Source organism: Rhagoletis pomonella, unplaced genomic scaffold (genome assembly GCF_013731165.1).
Source record: "Rhagoletis pomonella isolate Grant_MI unplaced genomic scaffold, Rhpom_1.0 Rhpom_scaffold_00058, whole genome shotgun sequence".
NCBI lineage: Eukaryota > Metazoa > Arthropoda > Insecta > Diptera > Tephritidae > Rhagoletis > Rhagoletis pomonella.
In genome coordinates this window covers 159,296-170,131 of record NW_023458612.1, presented here as the reverse complement: position 1 = coordinate 170,131, position 10,836 = coordinate 159,296, and the positions used below count along the sequence as shown (strand labels likewise).

Here is a 10,836-nt window from a genome sequence, read left to right as displayed (position 1 = left end):
TGACCTATGTTGGAAAATAGGCTACTATTTTAAGAGTTATCACGTATAAGGAAAGTTTAATTAAATTAATACGCGTAAGCGACTGAACTGATTTGCATTAAAGTTTGCACACAGATAGCTTATGACATAGACTGGAAAATAGGCTACTTTTTTAAGAATTTCCACCTGTTTGAAAATGAAATTTTGCTCAAAGATGGTTTATGACCTGGACTGAAAAATAGGCTACTTCCTTAGCCGGGATTCCGATCAGAACGAAATTAGTACACTTACTACGGATTTCGGAAGGATGGTCTTAGACTGAAAGTAAGTCCGATAACTCAAGGCCCCTCCCATACAAATTGGAATTTTCATATTACATTACAAAGCAAGTTAATCCGGTATGGCTAAGTCGGGTTTCCTCATCAATCTAAGCAATTTGGTGTGCATTTTCATTAAGATATATACCAACAAATGTTTTACAAACTAGGTTTGTAAAAGTTCCCAGTTTATGTATTATTAATAACAATAATTATATTTTTTTTTATATTATGTGCTTTTTATAAGCGTAAAACACAAAATAATTACTATAACTGGTGTTTGGTTTCAGACTCGGGCAAACTAGACAAATTAATCAGATTTTATTTTTAATTGGATTAACGAGTAATGTTTTAAATTATTTAAACGTAATCGCAGCCACCGATTACCGATTAAAAAAATGTTATCATTAATCGTACAGTTGGTTACGACTAATTAATTTTAATCGTCAGACGCGATTAACATTTTAATCGTTTTAATTTTTAATCGTTAATCAGATTAACAGTTTGCCAACACTGTGTGAAATCATGTACATATTCACGGAGAAAAATGGACGTTTTTGGAAAAGAGGCGTAGCACCTCACATACTGACTGAAAGTTTCATATTGCATATCTCTTCAAATGTTTGGGGTAAAGCACTCAAGCTTGGTATGGAAATACATACGTATGTATGTATGTATGTGAAACTATTACCATACTCATGGAAAAAAATGAGAGTTATTGGAAAAGGTGGTGTGGCAACTCCCATGCAAATTGATTTTTCTATGCTGCATATCTCTGGAGGTGTTTATTGCAGAGGACTGGAACTTGGCACCGAGATGTCTATACAAAATTAATTCCATACTCATGGAGAAGAATTTGCGTTATTCGAAAAGGAGACATGGTTCCTGCCGTACAAATTTACTGTTTTATACTGCTTATCTCTAGAGGTGTTCATGGTAGAGTACTGGGACTTGGTACTGGGGTATGTAAAATCAATTCTAAATTCATGGAAGAAGATTAGGGTTATAAGAAAAAGGCGCGTGGCACTTCCAGTACAAATTTACTTTTTCTTGCCACATATACCTGGAAGTGTTTGTGGAAGAATACTGGAACTTGGTATGAAGTTGTGTATACAAAATGTATCAATTGCTCATGGAAAAAATGTGAGTTATTAAAAAAGGAGGCATGTCGCCTCCCATACATACTAAAAACTTCTTAATACATATCTCTGGAAGGACAGAAAATCTCTCGAAGTATTTTAAATTTGTTATGGAGATTTATTTATAAGTGCCGTACTGGCAGAATAAATTTCATTAAATGGAAAAGGGAGAGCAGTTTTCGGCCTTATAATCTAAAGCTCTCTTGAGGCATTTGCTAAATGAGAAGTGGTATTTTATCAAGGCCAGGTTACTAAATTTGAGTTGGAAAAATTAGAACTCGCCGTGGCACCTCCAAGAAGGTTACACGTTTACGCGTCGTATACCTGGAAACATTTTAAGGTAAACTTAGAGCGATTGAAAAATAACGAGCTATAACTAACGAAATGGGCACAGAAATAAAATCTAACATCATTAAATTATTTTTCATATTTGTATAAAAGCGCGGGGTGAAACCCGCGGGTATAAGCTAGTATATTCATAGTTTTAAACGGCCTAAATACCTTAACTCGCTTAAAAAATAACGAGCTATAACGAAATGGGCACAGAAATAAAATCTAACATCGTTAAATTATTTTACCTATTTTTATAAAATCGCGGGGTGAAACCCGAGGGTATAAGCTAGTATCAAATAAAACTAAAAAGTTCGAAAGTTCTCGAATTTGTAGCTTTGCTACATTTATGGTACAAATGGTGGTCGGACGTACAACTAGTGCGTTCCAGAACGTCTACGATGTGCAGGTTTTGCTGGATTTAGATCAAAGTCGTTCCCGTACGCCACGTTCACATAAGATTTATTAAAGGCGAAAACAGCTGTTCCTGTAAACGGGCTAAACATTGCAAGTTGAGAAAAGCATTGTAAAAAGCTTTTAAGTGAAGATCACACGATTTGTACATATGTACGAATTTGTACATTTTAGCAGTGGCAACAACATATGCACACATGTACGCTCTTAAAACTAGTGATGGAGAACTATCGGTGGGGCTATCGATAGTAGTAGTATGGTTTCATATTGCCGCCACTATCGAATTTCTCTTAGCACTATCGATAGTTGTTTATTTTGTTCACATTGTTAGAAATGGACTATAAAAGATACATATAACATGTTTTTTTGTTATAAAATGTGTTATTGAAATACACGAGCCCTTTTTAACCGACTTCACAAAAAGCAGAAGGTTTGAGATAGCGTATTTTCCAAAACTATTTTTTTTTATCAAAAAATGGGCCGTATGAATAAAAACTAAGCAATTGCTTTTTCTTAAAATTTCATACCTTTTACTTCAATTTTGTTGGAATAAATTGAGTAAAAGATCTGACATTTTAAGAAAAAGCAATTGCTTATTTTTATTCATACGGCCCAATGTGTATGTGAAAAATTTTCCAAGAAAACAAATTTTAAAAATATTTATTATCATAGAGAATTTTGATGTGTGAATGTGTGATTTTTATCAAATATTTTCCTTGCTCCTTTCTCGAGATATTTGGAAAACTATTAAATCGATTTGGCAGGTCTCCAAGTACGTTCAATACACGTCGCAGTTTAGTTAGACGCACAGGTCCAGTTGAGATTTACTCCTGGTTTTGCGTTGTCTTGGCTCTGAACACAATATCCCATAAGGACTTGTGACAACCCTCGCGATAGCCTGCTCCTTTGAGAGAAGGGAAATTCGGGACACTTAAAAGCGACTGTGCTACGTGTGGAGACCCAATAGAGATTAACAAACAATAAAATAATGTAAAAAAATATATTTTTTAAAAACAAGCTTTTATTTAACATGTACAATCAAAGGAATAAAGTAGTATAGTAAAAGTGTTTTTAGCAAAAAAATTTTGTCAAAGCTGCACTAAAATCAATAAAATAAAATAAGTTAAGGTCTCCTTAAAGTTACTAAAAGCCATTTAGTGAGTTACTCAAACTCTAATGAAAATTACTAACTAAGTTTGTCGCGCGAATAGCAAACCGGCATTTAAATATCTGCATAAATACATATACATACCTGACCAATTATGCATGTACGCTGAATTCGCCGACAAGCTTTTTTAAAAACGAAGTAGATAAATTAGTACAAATTGTTAGTACGTTTCATTAGAGCTTGAGTAACTCCTTTCACTAAACTGCTTTTAGTAACTTTAACGAGAACTTAACTTATTTTATTTTATTCATTTTAGTGCAATTTTGACATGTTAAATAAAAGCTTGTTCTTAAAAAATATTTTTTTTTACATTATTTCATTTCGAAATTTTTGGTTTTATTTTATATAACCAGGACATAATATTTTTATAAAGCGGCGTAAATATTTTCGATCATCTGTTTAGGCTGAGCAAAACAGATTGAGGTCAGGTAGCGAAAAAATTGTACGATGGAAAAAATGGCGGAAAGTTGGCAACTGTTGAACTGAGCGGAACTACGCAACTGTGCGTTTCGAGGACAAACAGTAAACGGTTAGACAATCTTAGTCTTATGAACGCGCCCAATGTGTCACGAATTAGGAGCATTATCAGAAATGAATCGGTGTCTTATTTAATTTAAGCATTCAGTTCAAGTACAAACCAAACACCAGGTGGGTGCTCTACAGAAATTCGTATAGAAATATCCCAAGGTTAACAGATGATTTATTAAAACTAATATCGGTGGGGCTATCGATAGTAGATATCGATGGTTTCATATTGCCGCCACTATCGAATTTCTCTTAGCACTATCGATAGTTGTTTATTTTGTTGACATTGTTAGAAATGGACTATAAAAGATACATATGTATCTTATTTTTTGTTATAAAATGTGTTATTGAAATACACGAGCTCTTTTTAACGGACTTCACAAAAAGTAGAAGGTTTTCAATTCGTCGGAATATTATTTGTTTATGCATGTTACCGCATAACTTTGGACCACGTTAACCGATTTCTATAATTATTTTTTTAAGGAAAGGTGTTACCTCATAGGTGGTCCCATATTAATTTGGTTTTAATTCGATCTTAAATTTTTATATGAGATTTGAAGTCGGTTTTGTTTTTTGCTTAAACATTACTTGTTGTTTTACATAAGTTATATGTTGTGAACCTTTTGTTTATACAAATAATCTTTATGGTATTTCTAGTTACGAAATGGGCATATTTTCACATAACTTTGTCTCCTTTTCCCATACCTTTACCGATTATATTATGAGCCAAAACCGGACAGGTAGCCCATTTAGCTCTAATGTACGCGACTGAAGATCTATTCTGATAAGTCAAGCGAGAACCCGTTTTAAAGTTTCATTTGACAATGTATTTTCACATATTTTATGAGAAAAGCCATTGAATTTGACAAAGTGAAAACAAGCAAACATAGTATCGATAGTATCGAATATTTTGCACTATCACTATCGAAACTATCGAATGTATACACTTTCGATAGTTTTCCAACACTACTGAACAGCTGATTGTTTTTTGGTGGGATTGATTAAACAACCTACCAATCAATATTGGTTGTTTGGTACAAACCCAGGGTTGCATATCTCATATTTAAATAGCCAATATTGGCTATTTAAGTTCAGATTATATGTATGATCTGAAAATGAATAGCGAAAGTTAATCAAAAATCTCTACTTAAGCAGGCCATCTGAAATTAGCATTATCCAAATCGCCTTAACAGTATTCAGAAGAAACGCATCGTACACAGGGCAGCCAACTTGGCTAAAACCGTGCCATTTTTGGCCGTATTTTACTTCAAATGGCACTTAATTTTTCAATTTGGCACTTTCGAAAAATAATAATACTTCAATAAATTTTTGTGAAAACCTTTGCGTGTACTTCTTTGTCAACTAAAATCTTCTAATTTCTATAGTGTATATAACTGGTTTATATTACTTTGCATTGGACTTTTTTTTTAGGAATGTGTTTGTAATTTTAATGCTAAATGAGAAGAACTAAAAAGAATGACAGTTTTTTCGGCACTTTTATTTTTCTATTTGCCATATTTTGGCACTGTTTATCCTCAATATGGCACTTCATAGCTAAGTATAGTTGGCAACCCTAACTAACTAACTCGTACTAACTGAAATTTTTTCGCCTGCGCGATAGTAGAAGTACCTATGTATGTACACTTTTAAGATGCATGCATATGAATTACGCGTGGCTTTTATTGTATCCCTGTATTTCCATAACTCCCTGTGTGAGGAAACCAAAAAATGCAATTATTAACAGAAGTGCTTAAAACTTAACAGTTTGGCAATTTAAACACTGTTGAAGTTGATTTCCTTACTAGCGCCTGTAACTATACTTCTTATTTACTACCGCCGGCAGCTTTAACTATTTTATAGTGGTTTTACGTTCTTTTGCAAATTACGCTCTGTTAGCCATAAATTTTACTATGTTTTGGCCGCCTTTGTATCAAGACCCCTGGACCATATAGGGAATTCATTTATATTTTAGATTGCATTGTCATCGTGATTGGAACTATGCTGAAAATTTGTAGTCTCTACCTTGTCGGGAAGTTAGTTTAAACTCGATTAGAAATTTCCGCTTGTAAAAATGATGTTCGCGCGATTTACAAAGCACTGGAAAAGAAACTAGTAACAGTACCAGTACACTCATGCGTGAAACATTTGGCCAAACATTCGGTGAAGTTATCCTTTGTAATGTTACGCTGAATGGTTTTGGTGGTGGTAAAGTAGTACGCAGCGGTAAAAAAAATGCCCTGCTCGATATTGATAACGAAAAATGTAAAGTAGATATGTTGATAGTAAGCGACGAGTTGATAAGCAAAAATGTCCTGAAAATGTCCGGTTGTAGTCCTAATGAACTTTTATTTGATTTTAACCTTCGCGGAATAGTACACAACCGATTGCTAGCTGCGGTGCATCATGATATGACTGATCACGCAAATCCGGTAAATATTATTGATAAGCGAAATCAAGCAAATTTTAATATTGAACGCGAAAGACAGAAATGGAATAAATAATATAAAAAAAACTTTTTAATATACAACGCTTTTATAAATGGACTAAAAAGTAGAAAATAATATTTCTCAGTCCCATAGAATTTGTTTTGATATCTTTTGATTTTGAAATTTTAGCAAAAGTCATTATAAACAATCTATGAAATTGAAAATGAAAAACGTGGAGCGTATGCAATACAAAGCATTCGATTTAATTGGCAATAGTCAAACTACATAACGTAGACCTAAAATTTCTACAGCGAAAGTAGAACTTTGAAATCGATTTTAAGCGGTCGTTATTCATATACCCTCATACATACATACATATATTACTTTTCATATCAATTCAAGTATATTACATGCGCCCCACGCTTTTCATTTTCAATTTCATAGATTGTTTATAATGACTTTTGCTAAAATTTCAAAATCAAAAGTTATCAAAACAAATTCTATGGGACTGAGAAATATTATTTTCTTCTTTTTAGTCCATTTATAAAAGCGTTGTATATTAAAAAGTTTTTTTATATTATTTATTTTCTACTTTTTAGTCCTGTCTGAATAAAATTTTGCAATAGATATTAAAATAATTCAACGATATTAATAGAAAGGTGCACACATGCATTTACATATGTATGTACATACAAACGAGCACCAATTAATTTTATTTAAAGAAATGGCGTGTCGTCTATTTCCGCTGTAGCAAACGTAGTACATAGGGCGACATCTAGATGTCATCTACCTCGCCCTATTCACTACAGATGTCGCCCTATGCACTATGCTTTTTTATAGGAACTTTTCAAAGCAAAGGTGTCGGACACACAACATTGAAAGTTTCTGGATCCACAACATTGAAAGTTTCTGGACACACAACATTGCAGGTTGATAAAGGCGTTGTAAAAAACGGTTTGACACAAAACTTGCAACACCGCGCGTATTTAGAGAAAACGATATCGTGGTTATTGAGCAAGAGCCGCCCGCAACTGGAGAATCGTGTAAACTAATACCTAAATACCGAGCTTCGTATCGCATCACAAAAATCTTAAATAAAGACCGATATCTGGTGGAAGATATACTCGGTATGAAAATTAAAAGCTGTTACAGCCGGCAAAGCTTATGCTTATAATCTGGCACACATATGCGCATAATAATTTTGAGCTAACAGACGGCAGTTATGCGGATAAACGAGCCGCAAGGTCGTGAGTTCGAGTCCCACGGCCAGTTGAATTTTCATTCATTTCGCTTTCATTATTTTTTTTATAAGTTCTATATTTGTTTTACGTTGCTTTCAGTTGGTTGTTGTTGACTTTTTATTAAAATTCAACTCTAAAAATTTTTAAGTTCAATTTTCATTTATTTCGATTTCATTCTTTTTTTTATAAGTTCTATATTTTTTTTACGTTGCTTTCAGTTGGTTGTTGTTGACTTTTTATTAAAATTCAACTCTAAAAATTTAAATTAACTAATAGTAAAATAAAAAATTTGATATAAAATAAAGCAAATGAAAATATACTACAGTTAAGTTAAATATACAGATCAAATAAAATAAAAAAATATAAAATAAATAATAAAAACAAAAAATTTGTTCGCAATGGCTCCAACCGAGGACCGAACCTGGTAGCTACAGGCTTGTAGCCCGTAAATCTTACCACTCGGCTACCGGGGACGCGGAACTCGCGTGCTTTGTTTGCTTACTTGTACAAAAGACAATATCTAGCCGTTTTTATCAGTGTTGTCAACGAAAACTGCCCGGATCCGAGTTAATTCCCAAAAATTTCGTGCATTTGTTCGGCTGCTTATGCGCATTTTAAAGAGGAAAATGCATGAGTCAAAGCAAATAAAGGCGGTTTATGCAAATAAGGGAGCCCATTTTTCAACCGTATAAAACACGCAAATTCCGTTCCGTACACGAATCTAGCAAAATTAAGCAATAATGCGAGAACATTCCAGAACTGGACGACAATATCTCCGACATCGAGGAAATCGAGGTCGATTCCCGCCAGGGTATGCCGAGCTGTCACGCCCGGCAACCCTGTTTTTCAACGATGGCGAAAAAGCGATCTAGTTCGTGTAGCCAGCGAAGCAAGTCGCGTATCATATTGCCTAAAATTTTTTTTAATTAAATACTTTTAAAATTAAAATTACTTCCTTAACTATATTATTAAAATCCTGAAATAAACTTGTGTTATTACTATATTCTAAACCTATATAACGTCTCGCCCATTCATTGACACATAGGTACATAATAATACAGAAAATGTCCTATTACATTAAATCAAGCAAAAACTTGGCCCCTAAACTCTGAAAACCCGTAAAAAAATAACAAACATGTGTAAAATTCTCTGTTCGATTTATCGAACATTGGGCCGATAGTAAGAACGTTTTGATTTGAAAATCGTTACCGCCCTTTTGAAAAGTCAAATTTGGTTAACTCTTAATCAAGTTAAATGAAATATTAAAAAAAGATAGAATTAGTTGAAAGTATTTTTCATAAAACTCATATATAAATATATACGTACCTATATGTTACTATACATACAGTCGGCCGATGTGGTATAGTGGTTAGCAGTACATGCTATCAAGCCCGGTTCAACCCACCATAAAAAAAAGTTTATTTTTTTTCTAATAGCGGCCGCCCCTCGGCAGGTAATGGCAAACCGCCGAGTGTATTCTGCCATGAAAAACAGCTTCTCATAAAAATACAATCGCCGTTCGTAGTCGGCGTAAAACTGTAGGTCCCTCCCCTTTGTTTGACCACATCAAGGCGCACGCCACAAATCGGAGGAGAAGCTCGGCGAAACACTAACATATGTGTAAGCACCATTCTAGAAATAATAATAAATACACGGTGCTACAAAAAAAAGCCATGAAATACATCCGAAACAAAACCTAGTGTAGGTTGTAGGTATGGTAGAGTACAACATGAAAATAGGTCCCGTATAGTTCCTGAACCCTCCGTTTTTTATACCAAAAAAATGTTATTTTCATACTTGATGCATTTATCTATTAATAGCTTAATCATTTTCCATCCTTTATTAAAAAACGAACAAGGTTTGAAAAGATATCGACCTTTAAAACGATGTATAACAATATATTGTTAGACTTAGCTTGTTGGTAGTTTTCATCGGTTAAATTTTGATGAACCTCTATTTTTCTTAATTTTTTGAACGTTGATCATCGCTAATTTCAAAAATGTCTATGAAAGTTGCCAAATATGTGGCATTTATCTAAAAGAACATTTATTTTCGAATAAATTAATACCTCATCCGAAAGCAATTTCATAAAAATTGTAGAAGTTAGGCAATTTAAGCAAAAAATACGGCCTTGAATTTATGCATGTTCATGTACCGGACGTGCAGATTTTATGAGCATTGTGGCTAAAGGGTTCGTCAATATTTACCCAAAATTGATATATACAATAGCTCTTAAGCAAAAGAATTGTTTTTCATAAATTTTTTGGAAAATGGGCGTGGCACCACCCACATATATCCAGTGTTGCCGCGAATCATTTTTAGTGGTAGCCAAATTCCTTTAAGGGCTAAAAAAAAACCTAAAAAAAGTCATTGTGACTAAAAATTGTGCAACATTTTTTTTACTTACATATACATATATAAGTATACACGCAAATATTTTCAATAAGTAATGGTATAGAAGAAGAAGAAGAAGAAGAAAGAAAGAAAGAAAAGAAAATATTTTATCCAACCAAAAACCTTTTTGTATAAAAGGGTAAATATACGACACCACCAGCTCCATCAAGTGATTGTACCATCAGGCTCGAAGCATATAACTTACCAGCAAGCTGGTACAATATTCATTTCTTTACAAATGAGGTCGAGGAAAGATCGAAATGATTAGAGCCGAAATTTCATAATTTTTCTACCATTTTGTTAGACATTGTTATTTTTTCACTTACAACTGCAATATCGGGAACTTAATCTTCCACAAACACGGCTTTGACACTTATAGTGCAAGAAATTCCCGCCAAAATACTTTTTACTTACAAAGTTTAGCTAATTTCACCCCTCACGACACCAATCATAAAATTTTCAAATTGTTTTTGAAGTCGCACTAGCAGCTGGTACAATCACACCACAAGAACATACACGGTCAATCGACTTGACGGGCCATTTAACAAATTAAGCATTTTAAGGGCCGTAAACTTATCTACTTTAAACCAGTGATGGGCATACCTAAATACTTTTGTACTTAAAGTACCACTTTGGGTACTAAATACACAAATACTTAGTATTTTGAGATGACTTAATACCCAAGTACTATTTACTTAGGTATTTAGGAGCTGCTAAATACCCAAGTACTATTTACTTAGGTATTTAGGAGCTGCTAAATACCCAAGTACTATTTACTTAGGTATTTAGGAGCTGCTAAATACCCAAGTACTATTTACTTAGGTATTTAGGTGGTGCTAAATACTCAAGAAAAAAGTATTTAGGTATTTAGGAGCTATTAGATATTAAAGTAAGAAAAACTTG

General features: G+C 33.5%; 1 protein-coding gene across 2 annotated transcripts in view; it reads right to left on the bottom strand.

The window, feature by feature from the left end:
• Positions 1-10,836, bottom strand: part of LOC118749821 (glutamate receptor ionotropic, kainate 3-like) — a 103,565-nt gene that overhangs the window by 4,769 nt on the left and 87,960 nt on the right. The window lies entirely within an intron of this gene.